This window comes from Carassius gibelio, chromosome A11 (assembly GCF_023724105.1).
Source record: "Carassius gibelio isolate Cgi1373 ecotype wild population from Czech Republic chromosome A11, carGib1.2-hapl.c, whole genome shotgun sequence".
Taxonomy (NCBI): Eukaryota; Metazoa; Chordata; class Actinopteri; order Cypriniformes; family Cyprinidae; genus Carassius; species Carassius gibelio.
Window position 1 is genome coordinate 22,237,924 of NC_068381.1, and position 13,909 is coordinate 22,251,832.

At 42.3% G+C, this 13,909-nt stretch overlaps 15 non-coding genes across 15 annotated transcripts; all 15 read right to left on the reverse strand.

The window, feature by feature from the left end:
* Nucleotides 1–305: 305 nt before the first annotated feature.
* trnac-gca (transfer RNA cysteine (anticodon GCA)) lies at nt 306–377 on the reverse strand. The gene has a single exon. It is a non-coding gene; the product is annotated as a tRNA-Cys (tRNA).
* Nucleotides 378–1,479: 1,102 nt separating this feature from the next.
* trnac-gca (transfer RNA cysteine (anticodon GCA)) lies at nt 1,480–1,551 on the reverse strand. Its single transcript has one exon. It is a non-coding gene; the product is annotated as a tRNA-Cys (tRNA).
* A 187-nt stretch (nt 1,552–1,738) lies between these two features.
* trnac-gca (transfer RNA cysteine (anticodon GCA)) lies at nt 1,739–1,810 on the reverse strand. Its single transcript has one exon. It is a non-coding gene; the product is annotated as a tRNA-Cys (tRNA).
* Nucleotides 1,811–2,443: 633 nt separating this feature from the next.
* On the reverse strand, nt 2,444–2,515 carry trnac-gca (transfer RNA cysteine (anticodon GCA)). Its single transcript has one exon. It is a non-coding gene; the product is annotated as a tRNA-Cys (tRNA).
* A 1,102-nt stretch (nt 2,516–3,617) lies between these two features.
* Nucleotides 3,618–3,689, reverse strand: trnac-gca (transfer RNA cysteine (anticodon GCA)). Its single transcript has one exon. It is a non-coding gene; the product is annotated as a tRNA-Cys (tRNA).
* A 187-nt stretch (nt 3,690–3,876) lies between these two features.
* On the reverse strand, nt 3,877–3,948 carry trnac-gca (transfer RNA cysteine (anticodon GCA)). The gene has a single exon. It is a non-coding gene; the product is annotated as a tRNA-Cys (tRNA).
* A 633-nt stretch (nt 3,949–4,581) lies between these two features.
* Nucleotides 4,582–4,653, reverse strand: trnac-gca (transfer RNA cysteine (anticodon GCA)). Its single transcript has one exon. It is a non-coding gene; the product is annotated as a tRNA-Cys (tRNA).
* Nucleotides 4,654–5,755: 1,102 nt separating this feature from the next.
* trnac-gca (transfer RNA cysteine (anticodon GCA)) lies at nt 5,756–5,827 on the reverse strand. Its single transcript has one exon. It is a non-coding gene; the product is annotated as a tRNA-Cys (tRNA).
* A 1,102-nt stretch (nt 5,828–6,929) lies between these two features.
* trnac-gca (transfer RNA cysteine (anticodon GCA)) lies at nt 6,930–7,001 on the reverse strand. The gene has a single exon. It is a non-coding gene; the product is annotated as a tRNA-Cys (tRNA).
* A 187-nt stretch (nt 7,002–7,188) lies between these two features.
* Nucleotides 7,189–7,260, reverse strand: trnac-gca (transfer RNA cysteine (anticodon GCA)). The gene has a single exon. It is a non-coding gene; the product is annotated as a tRNA-Cys (tRNA).
* A 273-nt stretch (nt 7,261–7,533) lies between these two features.
* trnac-gca (transfer RNA cysteine (anticodon GCA)) lies at nt 7,534–7,605 on the reverse strand. Its single transcript has one exon. It is a non-coding gene; the product is annotated as a tRNA-Cys (tRNA).
* Nucleotides 7,606–7,792: 187 nt separating this feature from the next.
* On the reverse strand, nt 7,793–8,103 carry trnac-gca (transfer RNA cysteine (anticodon GCA)). The gene is made up of 2 exons: nt 8,068–8,103; nt 7,793–7,828 (listed from the first exon to the last, which is right to left on the reverse strand). It is a non-coding gene; the product is annotated as a tRNA-Cys (tRNA).
* A 273-nt stretch (nt 8,104–8,376) lies between these two features.
* On the reverse strand, nt 8,377–8,448 carry trnac-gca (transfer RNA cysteine (anticodon GCA)). The gene has a single exon. It is a non-coding gene; the product is annotated as a tRNA-Cys (tRNA).
* A 3,802-nt stretch (nt 8,449–12,250) lies between these two features.
* On the reverse strand, nt 12,251–12,322 carry trnac-gca (transfer RNA cysteine (anticodon GCA)). Its single transcript has one exon. It is a non-coding gene; the product is annotated as a tRNA-Cys (tRNA).
* Nucleotides 12,323–13,310: 988 nt separating this feature from the next.
* On the reverse strand, nt 13,311–13,382 carry trnac-gca (transfer RNA cysteine (anticodon GCA)). The gene has a single exon. It is a non-coding gene; the product is annotated as a tRNA-Cys (tRNA).
* Between the last annotated feature and the right edge of the window lie 527 nt (nt 13,383–13,909).

A 13,909-nucleotide genomic window follows, 5' to 3' on the forward strand; every position in this document is an offset into this window, starting at 1 on the left:
CTGCAGTCAAATGCTCTACCACTGAGCTATACCCCCACATCTTTGAAGAAACATGCTCTTTCATTGAGCCATACCCCCACAGACTTCTGTGCTTAGAGCCACAGATTAAGTTAGATCCTACGATTCAACAATATCAAACATTGACTGCTTCACTGTAAACTCAAGACTTTGGTTACTCCAAATCAGAATCAACAACTCTACAACTCAAAACCTCCAAATAAGTCCAAAGGGGGCACCCAAATTATCCCTGCCGTACAGTATGAGCACAAAAAGGCAGGAAGATATTCCTAATCTACCAAATCCAGAGGGGGCACCCGGATTTGAACCGGGGACCTCTTGATCTGCAGTCAAATGCTCTACCACTGAGCTATACTCCCACATCTTTGGAGAAACATGCTCTTTCATTGAGCCACACCCCCACAGACTTCTGTGCTTAGAGCCAAAGATTAAGTTAGATCCTACGATTCAACAATATCAAACATTGACTGCTTCACTTGAACTCAAGTCTTTGGTTACTCCAAATCAGAATCAACAACTCTACAACTCAAAACCTCCAAATAAGACAAGTCCAAAGGGGGCACCCAGATTTGAAGTGTGGATGGCTTGATTACAGACTCAAATGGTTTATAATCACATACAGAATCTTTCTATGTAGACATGTTTGCGCTTATTCCTAATTTGCCAAATCCAAAGGGGCACCCGGATCTGCAGTCAAATGCTCTACCACTGAGCTATACCCCCACATCTTTGAAGAAACATGCTCTTTCATTGAGCCATACCCCCACAGACTTCTGTGCTTAGAGCCACAGATTAAGTTAGATCCTACGATTCAACAATATCAAACATTGACTGCTTCACTGTAAACTCAAGTCTTTGGTTACTCCAAATCAGAATCAACAACTCTACAACTCAAAACCTCCAAATAAGACAAGTCCAAAGGGGGCACCCAGATTTGAAATGTGGATGGCTTGATTACAGACTCAATTTGAACTCATGTCGTTGATTATGTCAAGCAAGCCAGATCCAAAATGTAGACCTATTGATCTGCAGACAAATGCTCTGTCTTTGAGCTATAACCCCGTACTGCATGAGCACAAACCACAAAAATGAACTTATGTCAAGGATTTGTTTATTCCTAATATGCCAAGCCCAAATTAGGCACATGGAATGAACCTGGGACCTCTTGATCTGCAATCAAACGCCGTGCCATTGAGATATTACCCCGTACAGCAGGGATAGGCAACTGCAGTCCTGGAGGGCCACTATCCTGCAGAGATTCGCTTCAGCCCTCATGAAAACTCACCTGCCTGTATCTATCTAGTAATCCCGAAAACACTGATTGCCTTGTCCCAGTGAGTTTAATTAGGGTTGGAGCTAAACTCTGCAGGGCAGTGGCCCTCCAGGACCGAAGTTGCTTAACCCTGCCGTACAGTATGAGCACTAAAAGGCAGGAAGATATTCCTAATCTGCCAAATCCATAGGGGGCACCTGGAGTTGAACCGGGGACCTCTTGATCTGCAGTCAAATGCTCTACCACTGAGCTATACCCCCACACACTCCCTGGATCATAGCCACACACAAGATGAAAGACTCACTTTTAGATAAGGATTTTGTATATGAAAAGAATGCCAGATACAAAAAAATTACCTAGCGAGAGGATGTGCCACTCAGGTATAATCACATGCAGAATCTTACTATATAGATAAGCATGCACTTAATCCTAATCTGCCAAATCCATAGGGGGCACCCGGATTTGAACCGGGGACCTCTTGATCTGCAGTCAAATGCTCTACCACTGAGCTATACCCCCACTTCTTTAAAGAAACATGCTCTTTCATTGAGCCATACCCCACAGACTTCTGTGCTTAGAGCCACAGATTAAGTTAGATCCTACGATTCAACAATATCAAACATTGACTGCTTCACTGTAAACTCAAGTCTTTGGTTACTCCAAATCAGAATCAACAACTCTACAACTCAAAACCTCCAAATAAGACAAGTCCAAAGGGGGCACCCAGATTTGAAATGTGGATGGCTTGATTACAGACTCAAATGGTTTATAATCACATACAGAATCTTTCTATGTAGACATGTTTGCACTTATTCCTAATTTGCCAAATCCAAAGGGCCACCCGGATCTGCAGTCAAATGCTCTACCACTGAGCTATACCCCCACATCTTTGAAGAAACATGCTCTTTCATTGAGCCATACCCCCACAGACTTCTGTGCTTAGAGCCACAGATTAAGTTAGATCCTACGATTCAACAATATCAAACATTGACTGCTTCACTGTAAACTCAAGTCTTTGGTTACTCCAAATCAGAATCAACAACTCTACAACTCAAAACCTCCAAATAAGTCCAAAGGGGGCACCCAAATTATCCCTGCCGTACAGTATGAGCACAAAAAGGCAGGAAGATATTCCTAATCTACCAAATCCAGAGGGGGCACCCGGATTTGAACCGGGGACCTCTTGATCTGCAGTCAAATGCTCTACCACTGAGCTATACTCCCACATCTTTGGAGAAACATGCTCTTTCATTGAGCCACACCCCCACAGACTTCTGTGCTTAGAGCCAAAGATTAAGTTAGATCCTACGATTCAACAATATCAAACATTGACTGCTTCACTTGAACTCAAGTCTTTGGTTACTCCAAATCAGAATCAACAACTCTACAACTCAAAACCTCCAAATAAGACAAGTCCAAAGGGGGCACCCAGATTTGAAGTGTGGATGGCTTGATTACAGACTCAAATGGTTTATAATCACATACAGAATCTTTCTATGTAGACATGTTTGCGCTTATTCCTAATTTGCCAAATCCAAAGGGGCACCCGGATCTGCAGTCAAATGCTCTACCACTGAGCTATACCCCCACATCTTTGAAGAAACATGCTCTTTCATTGAGCCATACCCCCACAGACTTCTGTGCTTAGAGCCACAGATTAAGTTAGATCCTACGATTCAACAATATCAAACATTGACTGCTTCACTGTAAACTCAAGTCTTTGGTTACTCCAAATCAGAATCAACAACTCTACAACTCAAAACCTCCAAATAAGACAAGTCCAAAGGGGGCACCCAGATTTGAAATGTGGATGGCTTGATTACAGACTCAATTTGAACTCATGTCGTTGATTATGTCAAGCAAGCCAGATCCAAAATGTAGACCTATTGATCTGCAGACAAATGCTCTGTCTTTGAGCTATAACCCCGTACTGCATGAGCACAAACCACAAAAATGAACTTATGTCAAGGATTTGTTTATTCCTAATATGCCAAGCCCAAATTAGGCACATGGAATGAACCTGGGACCTCTTGATCTGCAATCAAACGCCGTGCCATTGAGATATTACCCCGTACAGCAGGGATAGGCAACTGCAGTCCTGGAGGGCCACTATCCTGCAGAGATTCGCTTCAGCCCTCATGAAAACTCACCTGCCTGTATCTATCTAGTAATCCCGAAAACACTGATTGCCTTGTCCCAGTGAGTTTAATTAGGGTTGGAGCTAAACTCTGCAGGGCAGTGGCCCTCCAGGACCGAAGTTGCTTAACCCTGCCGTACAGTATGAGCACTAAAAGGCAGGAAGATATTCCTAATCTGCCAAATCCATAGGGGGCACCTGGAGTTGAACCGGGGACCTCTTGATCTGCAGTCAAATGCTCTACCACTGAGCTATACCCCCACACACTCCCTGGATCATAGCCACACACAAGATGAAAGACTCACTTTTAGATAAGGATTTTGTATATGAAAAGAATGCCAGATACAAAAAAATTACCTAGCGAGAGGATGTGCCACTCAGGTATAATCACATGCAGAATCTTACTATATAGATAAGCATGCACTTAATCCTAATCTGCCAAATCCATAGGGGGCACCCGGATTTGAACCGGGGACCTCTTGATCTGCAGTCAAATGCTCTACCACTGAGCTATACCCCCACTTCTTTAAAGAAACATGCTCTTTCATTGAGCCATACCCCACAGACTTCTGTGCTTAGAGCCACAGATTAAGTTAGATCCTACGATTCAACAATATCAAACATTGACTGCTTCACTGTAAACTCAAGTCTTTGGTTACTCCAAATCAGAATCAACAACTCTACAACTCAAAACCTCCAAATAAGACAAGTCCAAAGGGGGCACCCAGATTTGAAATGTGGATGGCTTGATTACAGACTCAAATGGTTTATAATCACATACAGAATCTTTCTATGTAGACATGTTTGCACTTATTCCTAATTTGCCAAATCCAAAGGGCCACCCGGATCTGCAGTCAAATGCTCTACCACTGAGCTATACCCCCACATCTTTGAAGAAACATGCTCTTTCATTGAGCCATACCCCCACAGACTTCTGTGCTTAGAGCCACAGATTAAGTTAGATCCTACGATTCAACAATATCAAACATTGACTGCTTCACTGTAAACTCAAGTCTTTGGTTACTCCAAATCAGAATCAACAACTCTACAACTCAAAACCTCCAAATAAGTCCAAAGGGGGCACCCAAATTATCCCTGCCGTACAGTATGAGCACAAAAAGGCAGGAAGATATTCCTAATCTACCAAATCCAGAGGGGGCACCCGGATTTGAACCGGGGACCTCTTGATCTGCAGTCAAATGCTCTACCACTGAGCTATACTCCCACATCTTTGGAGAAACATGCTCTTTCATTGAGCCACACCCCCACAGACTTCTGTGCTTAGAGCCAAAGATTAAGTTAGATCCTACGATTCAACAATATCAAACATTGACTGCTTCACTTGAACTCAAGTCTTTGGTTACTCCAAATCAGAATCAACAACTCTACAACTCAAAACCTCCAAATAAGACAAGTCCAAAGGGGGCACCCAGATTTGAAGTGTGGATGGCTTGATTACAGACTCAAATGGTTTATAATCACATACAGAATCTTTCTATGTAGACATGTTTGCGCTTATTCCTAATTTGCCAAATCCAAAGGGGCACCCGGATCTGCAGTCAAATGCTCTACCACTGAGCTATACCCCCACATCTTTGAAGAAACATGCTCTTTCATTGAGCCATACCCCCACAGACTTCTGTGCTTAGAGCCACAGATTAAGTTAGATCCTACGATTCAACAATATCAAACATTGACTGCTTCACTGTAAACTCAAGTCTTTGGTTACTCCAAATCAGAATCAACAACTCTACAACTCAAAACCTCCAAATAAGACAAGTCCAAAGGGGGCACCCAGATTTGAAATGTGGATGGCTTGATTACAGACTCAATTTGAACTCATGTCGTTGATTATGTCAAGCAAGCCAGATCCAAAATGTAGACCTATTGATCTGCAGACAAATGCTCTGTCTTTGAGCTATAACCCCGTACTGCATGAGCACAAACCACAAAAATGAACTTATGTCAAGGATTTGTTTATTCCTAATATGCCAAGCCCAAATTAGGCACATGGAATGAACCTGGGACCTCTTGATCTGCAATCAAACGCCGTGCCATTGAGATATTACCCCGTACAGCAGGGATAGGCAACTGCAGTCCTGGAGGGCCACTATCCTGCAGAGATTCGCTTCAGCCCTCATGAAAACTCACCTGCCTGTATCTATCTAGTAATCCCGAAAACACTGATTGCCTTGTCCCAGTGAGTTTAATTAGGGTTGGAGCTAAACTCTGCAGGGCAGTGGCCCTCCAGGACCGAAGTTGCTTAACCCTGCCGTACAGTATGAGCACTAAAAGGCAGGAAGATATTCCTAATCTGCCAAATCCATAGGGGGCACCTGGAGTTGAACCGGGGACCTCTTGATCTGCAGTCAAATGCTCTACCACTGAGCTACACCCCCACATCTTTGGAGAAACATGCTCTTTCATTGAGCCACACCCCCACAGACTTCTGTGCTTAGAGCCAAAAATTAAGTTAGATCCTACGATTCAACAATATCAAACATTGACTGCTTCACTTGAACTCAAGTCTTTGGTTACTCCAAATCAGAATCAACAACTCTACAACTCAAAACCTCCAAATAAGACAAGTCCAAAGGGGGCACCCAGATTTGAAGTGTGGATGGCTTGATTACAGACTCAAATGGTTTATAATCACATACAGAATCTTTCTATGTAGACATGTTTGCACTTATTCCTAATTTGCCAAATCCAAAGGGGCACCCGGATTTGCAGTCAAATGCTCTACCACTGAGCTATACCCCCACATCTTTGAAGAAACATGCTCTTTCATTGAGCCATACCCCCACAGACTTCTGTGCTTAGAGCCACAGATTAAGTTAGATCCTACCATTCAACAATATCAAACATTGACTGCTTCACTGTAAACTCAAGTCTTTGGTTACTCCAAATCAGAATCAACAACTCTACAACTCAAAACCTCCAAATAAGACAAGTCCAAAGGGGGCACCCAGATTTGAAATGTGGATGGCTTAATTACAGACTCAATTTGAACTCATGTCGTTGATTATGTCAAGCAAGCCAGATCCAAAATGTAGACCTATTGATCTGCAGACAAATGCTCTGTCGTTGAGCTATAACCCCGTACTGCATGAGCACAAACCACAAAAATGAACTTATGTCAAGGATTTGTTTATTCCTTATATGCCAAGCCCAAATTAGGCACATGGAATGAACCTGGGACCTCTTGATCTGCAATCAAACGCCGTGCCATTGAGATATTACCCCGTACAGCAGGGATAGGCAACTCCAGTCCTGGAGGGCCACTATCCTGCAGAGATTCGCTTCAGCCCTCATGAAAACTCACCTGCCTGTATCTATCTAGTAATCCCGAAAACACTGATTGCCTTGTCCCAGTGAGTTTAATTAGGGTTGGAGCTAAACTCTGCAGGGCAGTGGCCCTCCAGGACCGAAGTTGCTTATCCCTGCCGTACAGTATGAGCACTAAAAGGCAGGAAGATATTCCTAATCTGCCAAATCCATAGGTGGCACTCGGATTTGAACCGGGGACCTCTTGATCTGCAGTCAAATGCGCTACCACTGAGCTATACCCCCACACACTCCCTGGATCATAGCCACACACAAGATGACAGACTCACTTTTGGATAAGGATTTTGGATATGAAAAGAATGCCAGATACAAAAAAATTACTTAGCGAGAGGATGTGCCACTGAGGTATAATCACATACAGAATCTTACTATATAGATAAGCATGCACTTAATCCTAATCTGCCAAATCCATAGGGGGCACCTGGATCTGAACCGGGGACCTCTTGCTCTGCAGTCAAATGCTCTACCACTGAGCTATACCCCCACATCTTTAAAGAAACATGCTCTTTCATTGAGCCACACCCACACAGACTTCTGTGCTTAGAACCAAAGATTAAGTTAGATCCTACGATTCAACAATATCAAACATTGACTGCTTCACTTGAACTCAAGTCTTTGGTTACTCCAAATCAGAATCAACAACTCTACAACTCAAAACCTCCAAATAAGACAAGTCCAAAGGGGGCACCCAGATTATCCCTGCCGTACAGTATGAGCATAAAAAGGCAGGAAGATATTCCTTATCTGCCAAATCCATAGGGGGCACCCGGATTTGAACCGGGGACCTCTTGATCTGCAGTCAAATGCTCTACCACTGAGCTATACCCCCACACACTCACTGGTTCATAGCCACACACAATATGACAGACTCACTTTTGGATAAAGATTTTGGATATGGAAAGAATGCCAGATACAAAAAAATTACCTAGCGAGAGGATGTACCACTGAGGTATAATCACATACAGAATCTTACTATATAGATAAGCCTGCACTTGTTCCTAATCTGCCAAATCCAAAGGGGGCACCCGGATTTGAACCGGGGACCTCTTGATCTGCAGTATCAAACATTGACTGCTTCACTTGAACTCAAGTCTTTGGTTACTCCAAATCAGAATCAACAACTCTACAACTCAAAACCTCCAAATAAGACAAGTCCAAAGGGGGCACCCAGATTTTAAGTGTGGATGGCTTGATTACAGACTCAAATGGTTTATAATCACATACAGAATCTTTCTATGTAGACATGTTTGCGCTTATTCCTAATTTGCCAAATCCAAAGGGGCACCCGGATCTGCAGTCAAATGCTCTACCACTGAGCTATACCCCCACATCTTTGAAGAAACATGCTCTTTCATTGAGCCATACCCCCACAGACTTCTGTGCTTAGAGCCACAAATTAAGTTAAATCCTACGATTCAACAATATCAAACATTGACTGCTTCACTTGATCTCAAGTCTTTGGTTACTCCAAATCAGAATCAACAACTCTACAACTCAAAACCTCCAAATAAGACAAGTCCAAAGGGGGCACCCAAATTATCCCTGCCGTACAGTATGAGCACAAAAAGGCAGGAAGATATTCCTTATCTGCCAAATCCATAGGGGGCACCCGGATTTGAACCGGGGACCTCTTGATCTGCAGTCAAATACACTACCACTGAGCTATACCCCCACATGTTTGGAGAAACATGCTCTTTCATTGAGCCATACCCCCACAGACTTCTGTGCTTATAGCCACAGATTAAGTTAGATCCTACGATTCAACAATATCAAACATTGACTGCTTCACTGTAAACTCAAGTCTTTGGTTACTCCAAATCAGAATCAACAACTCTACAACTCAAAACCTCCAAATAAGACAAGTCCAAAGGGGGCACCCAGATTTGAAATGTGGATGGCTTGATTACAGACTCAAATGGTTTATAATCACATACAGAATCTTTCTATGTAGACATGTTTGCACTTATTCCTAATTTGCCAAATCCATAGGGGGCACCCGGATCTGCAGTCAAATGCTCTACCACTGAGCTATACCCCCACATCTTTGAAGAAACATGCTCTTTCATTGAGCCATACCCCCACAGACTTCTGTGCTTAGAGCCACAGATTAAGTTAGATCCTACGATTCAACAATATCAAACATTGACTGCTTCACTGTAAACTCAAATCTTTGGTTACTCCAAATCAGAATCAACAACTCTACAACTCAAAACCTCCAAATAAGACAAGTCCAAAGGGGGCACCCAGATTTGAAATGTGGATGGCTTGATTACAGACTCAATTTGAACTCATGTCGTTGATTATGTCAAGCAAGCCAGATCCAAAATGTAGACCTATTGATCTGCAGACAAATGCTCTGTCGTTGAGCTAGGGCTGTAGTACTCGAGTCTGGTCTTGGACTCGAGTCCGGACTCGAGACATTTTTCTGCCGTCTCGGACTTGTCTCGGACTCTTTGCATTTGCACTCGGACTTGTCTCGGACTTGGCCATTGGACTCGCCAAGTCTTCTAGTTGGTCTCGACCGAGTCCAGCAAAAAAAAAAAATTCTCCTTCAAAACAAAAACACATTTGCATGATTTCGCGACTGAAAACGTGTGGAAAACGCTAGGCGCGCCGCTCTCCTTATTTCCAAATGACTCTGTAATCTGCGCACGAGCTCCAATGCTGTTGCTGGGCAACCATGACTCGCTCTTCATGATGACGCAGAAGTTTCAGCAAAGAATAAATGGATTTCCAGCACTAAACATCCCTTGTAGTAACTCTGCTAATATATTCATTTACAAAATGGCTATCCTTGTACAGCTATGATCATCTATTTCTCCATCTTAGCTTTCAGTATTGTTCCGGGAAAGGATGTGCATGACCAGCGGTGCACTTACTGCGACCTGAAAAGTTTAGATGTTTCTAATTTAATTTCTACCTGTTAGATTGTGTTTTATTTACTTCTACACCCAGATAGCCTTAAACGTACCCTTTACAATAATGTAATACTAATTATTGTTGTAGAGTATAGGGGTTGCAAGACTACTGATTTCTGCTAGTAGATTTTTTAAAGAAAAAAATGCTCGAGTTACTCGACTACTCGTAGTTCATGCTATTGTAAATGAAAACACATTCAATAGTTATTTTTTTATCAATCAACACATATTCATGTATAGCCTTATGTAACAATTACATATGTAAATTTTAAAAACTTTATAATTATGACATTACATATTTTTTTTCATGTAACAGCCAGTATTTGTATCTGTTACAATCACAACACTTTTCGTATCTGCATTCGGATACAACATCATACAGTTACTTGATAAGACCCTTATGACTTTCTATATTTTTTTTCGTTGTTATCACTGAACAAGTGTGTCGTGTTAAACTAAAATAATTATTAATTTTTAAAATAATATTTATCATGCAAGCAGAGAGATGTCATGACAAACGTTAAGTGATCATTTGAACACGACTGGATCCATTCAATGCGCACATTTTCATTACGCAGAACAGAACACTTGAGCGAGTCTTGATGTTAATGAACTTCACTTAACAGATGTGTGTGCCGCGCAAACCAGCAAATGGTAAAGATGCAAACATGTAGGACAAGTAGACAATGTATCAGTATCTAAGCTGATTATTAGCCGACTCTTGAACTGAATGGTTTTTGAGAGACTGAGACGCGCAACGCTGCTGTTTGATTGGTGAGCGCGCTGTGCTTATTTATTCGTTTCACATCGTAGCCTAAGCTTTAAATCATTGCCTTTTAAATATATACAAATATTATAACGTGTATGATGTATTGTTATAGGTAAAATTACTCTTGCAACGCTCTGATTTCTGAAAGATGCACAGAGAGGGACAACAGCGTATTTTATTTGCGCTCTTTTCACTCATAAAGTTTACATTCATTCACTTCTGGCGCTGATCCTCTGGCTCACCTGTTGTCTAGCAAACACCTGACTGTGTCAGCTTCAGTCGAGTATTCAGGCAGAATTAGTTTTTCATTTTTTAAGCCATTAACCTTGCCATTCCGAATAAGGCATTCGGCTTCAGGCACAACCCTAATTATTACATATTTTATTTTTTACATGCAACATAGATAAGGTCATATAGTAACAGCTCCACGCAATATTGTAATTCTAAAATTCACATCGTACTTGCCAACACTTTGTATGCATTATGGTTAATGCATGCTGGATTAGTTGATTGTTTCCAACAGTGCTCGACTAGTCTATGCAAACACTAGTATAGTATGACAAAAACGTCGCTGTATTTATGTGCGCATGCCCAGTAGAGCCAAACGCCTTGCCTCGCCTAGCTTTGCAGCGCACATTTGTCATATCCCGAGCTTTGTGTGTGTCTGTGCACTGTGCCAAGGCATCAGTCATATACATCTTTGACCACAGACATAATGTCAGCAAAATCAGCATTAAGTAAATAAAATGAAAATAAAGTACATACAAATTATTTGACCTTACAGCTCCAAACTTTGCTCTAGAGGGCCAAAGTTTATGAATCTGAAATATATTTTATTTTACCTGGATATTTTCATGGGTGGGGGGCATGGGGGCCCATCAGGACTGCCTATGCATAGTGCACGGGATCTTGTGTAACGCCCCTGTTAGCTTCAACCCTAATTATACACACTTGAACCATCTAATCAAGCTCTTAATAGACACACTAATCTTCCAGGTGTGTTAAGGCCAGTTGGAGCTAAACTTTTCAGGACATTGGCCATCCAGGATGTAGTTTGGAGACCCCTGTCATACAGAGTTTTTACTTTGCACATGCTTTTTGATCATTACAAATAATAATGTAAATGTATTTTCTTAGAATAGGAGATATGCTGTCTCTCACATCACAAACATTATCAGTAGTTAAGTGTGTGGTCTTGAAGAGGACCCTTTTTTCTCTCATTTGGACTCGGTCTTGACTTGGACTCGAAAATTTTGGACTTGGACTTGACTTGGACTCGAACCTCTTTGGACTCGGTCTTGACTCGGTCTCGACTAGTCCTGGACTTGGACTTGACTTGGACTCGACAAAGCTGGACTTGACTACAGCTCTACGTTGAGCTATAACCCCGTACTGCATGAGCACAAACCACAAAAATGAACTTATGTCAAGGATTTGTTTATTCCTAATATGCCAAGCCCAAATTAGGCACATGGAATGAACCTGGGACCTCCTGATCTACAATCAAACGCCGTGCCTTGAGATATTACCCCGTACAGCAGGGATAGGCAACTCCAGTCCTGGAGGGCCACTATCCTGCAGAGATTCGCTTCAGCCCTCATGAAAACTCACCTGCCTGTATCTATCTAGCAATCCCGAAAACACTGATTGCCTTGTCCCAGTGAGTTTAATTAGGGTTGGAGCTAAACTCTGCAGGGCAGTGGCCCTCCAGGACCGAAGTTGCTTATCCCTGCCGTACAGTATGAGCACTAAAAGGCAGGAAGATATTCCTAATCTGCCAAATCCATAGGGGGCACCCGGATTTGAACCTGGGACCTCTTGATCTGCAGTCAAATGCTCTACCACTGAGCTATACCCCCACAACTTTGGAGAAACATGCTCTTTCATTGAGCCACATCCCCACAGACTTCTGTGCTTAGAGCCAAAGATTAAGTTAGATCCTACGATTCAACAATATCAAACATTGACTGCTTCACTTGAACTCAAGTCTTTGGTTACTCCAAATCAGAATCAACAACTCTACAACTCAAAACCTCCAAATAAGACAAGTCCAAAGGGGGCACCCAGATTTGAAATGTGGATGGCTTGATTACAGACTCAATTTGAAATCATGTCGTTTATTATGTCAAGCAAGCCAGATCCAAAATGTAGACCTATTGATCTGCAGACAAATGCTCTGTCGTTGAGCTATAACCCCGTACTGCATGAGCACAAACCACAAAAATGAACTTATGTCAAGGATTTGTTTATTCCTAATATGCCAAGCCCAAATTAGGCACATGGAATGAACCTGGGACCTCTTGATCTGCAATCAAACGCCGTGCCATTGAGATATTACCCCGTACAGCAGGGATAGGCAACTGCAGTCCTGGAGGGCCACTATCCTGCAGAGATTCGCTTCAGTCCTCATGAAAACTCACCTGCCTGTATCTATCTAGTAATCCCGAAGACACTGATTGCCTTGTCCCAGTGAGTTTAATTAGGGTTGGAGCTAAACTCTGCAGGGCAGTGGCCCTCCAGGACCGAAGTTGCTTATCCCTGCCGTACAGTATGAGCACAAAAAGGCAGGAAGATATTCCTAATCTGCCAAACCCCTAGGGGGATTTGAACCGGGGACCTCTTGATCTGAAGTCAAATGCTCTACCACTGAGCTATACCCCCACACACTCCCTGGATCATAGCCACACACAAGATGACAGACTCACTTTTGAATAAAGATTTTAGATATGAAATGAATGCCAGATACAAAAAATTACCCAGCGAGAGGATGTGCCACTGAGGTATAATCACATACAGAATCTTTCTATATAGATACATATGCACTTAACCCTAATCTGCCAAATCCATAGGGGGCACCCAGATTTGAACCTGGGACCTCTTGATCTGCAGTCAAATGCACTACCACTGAGCTATACCCCCACATGGTTGGAGAAACATGCTCTTTCATTGAGCCATACCCCCACAGACTTCTGTGCTTATAGCCACAGATTAAGTTAGATCCTACGATTCAACAATATCAAACATTGACTGCTTCACTGTAAACTCAAGTCTTTGGTTACTCCAAATCAGAATCAACAACTCTACAACTCAAAACCTCCAAATAAGACAAGTCCAAAGGGGGCACCCAGATTTGAAATGTGGATGGCTTGATTACAGACTCAAATGGTTTATAATCACATACAGAATCTTTCTATGTAGACAAATTTGCACTTATTCCTAATCTGCCAAATCCAAAGGGGCACCTGGATCTGCAGTCAAATGCTCTACCACTGAGCTATACCCCCACATCTTTGAAGAAACATGCTCTTTCATTGAGCCATACCCCCACAGACTTCTGTGCTTAGAGCCACAAATTAAGTTAGATCCTACGATTCAACAATATCAAACATTGACTGCTTCACTTGAACTCAAGTCTTTGGTTACTCCAAATCAGAATCAACAACTCT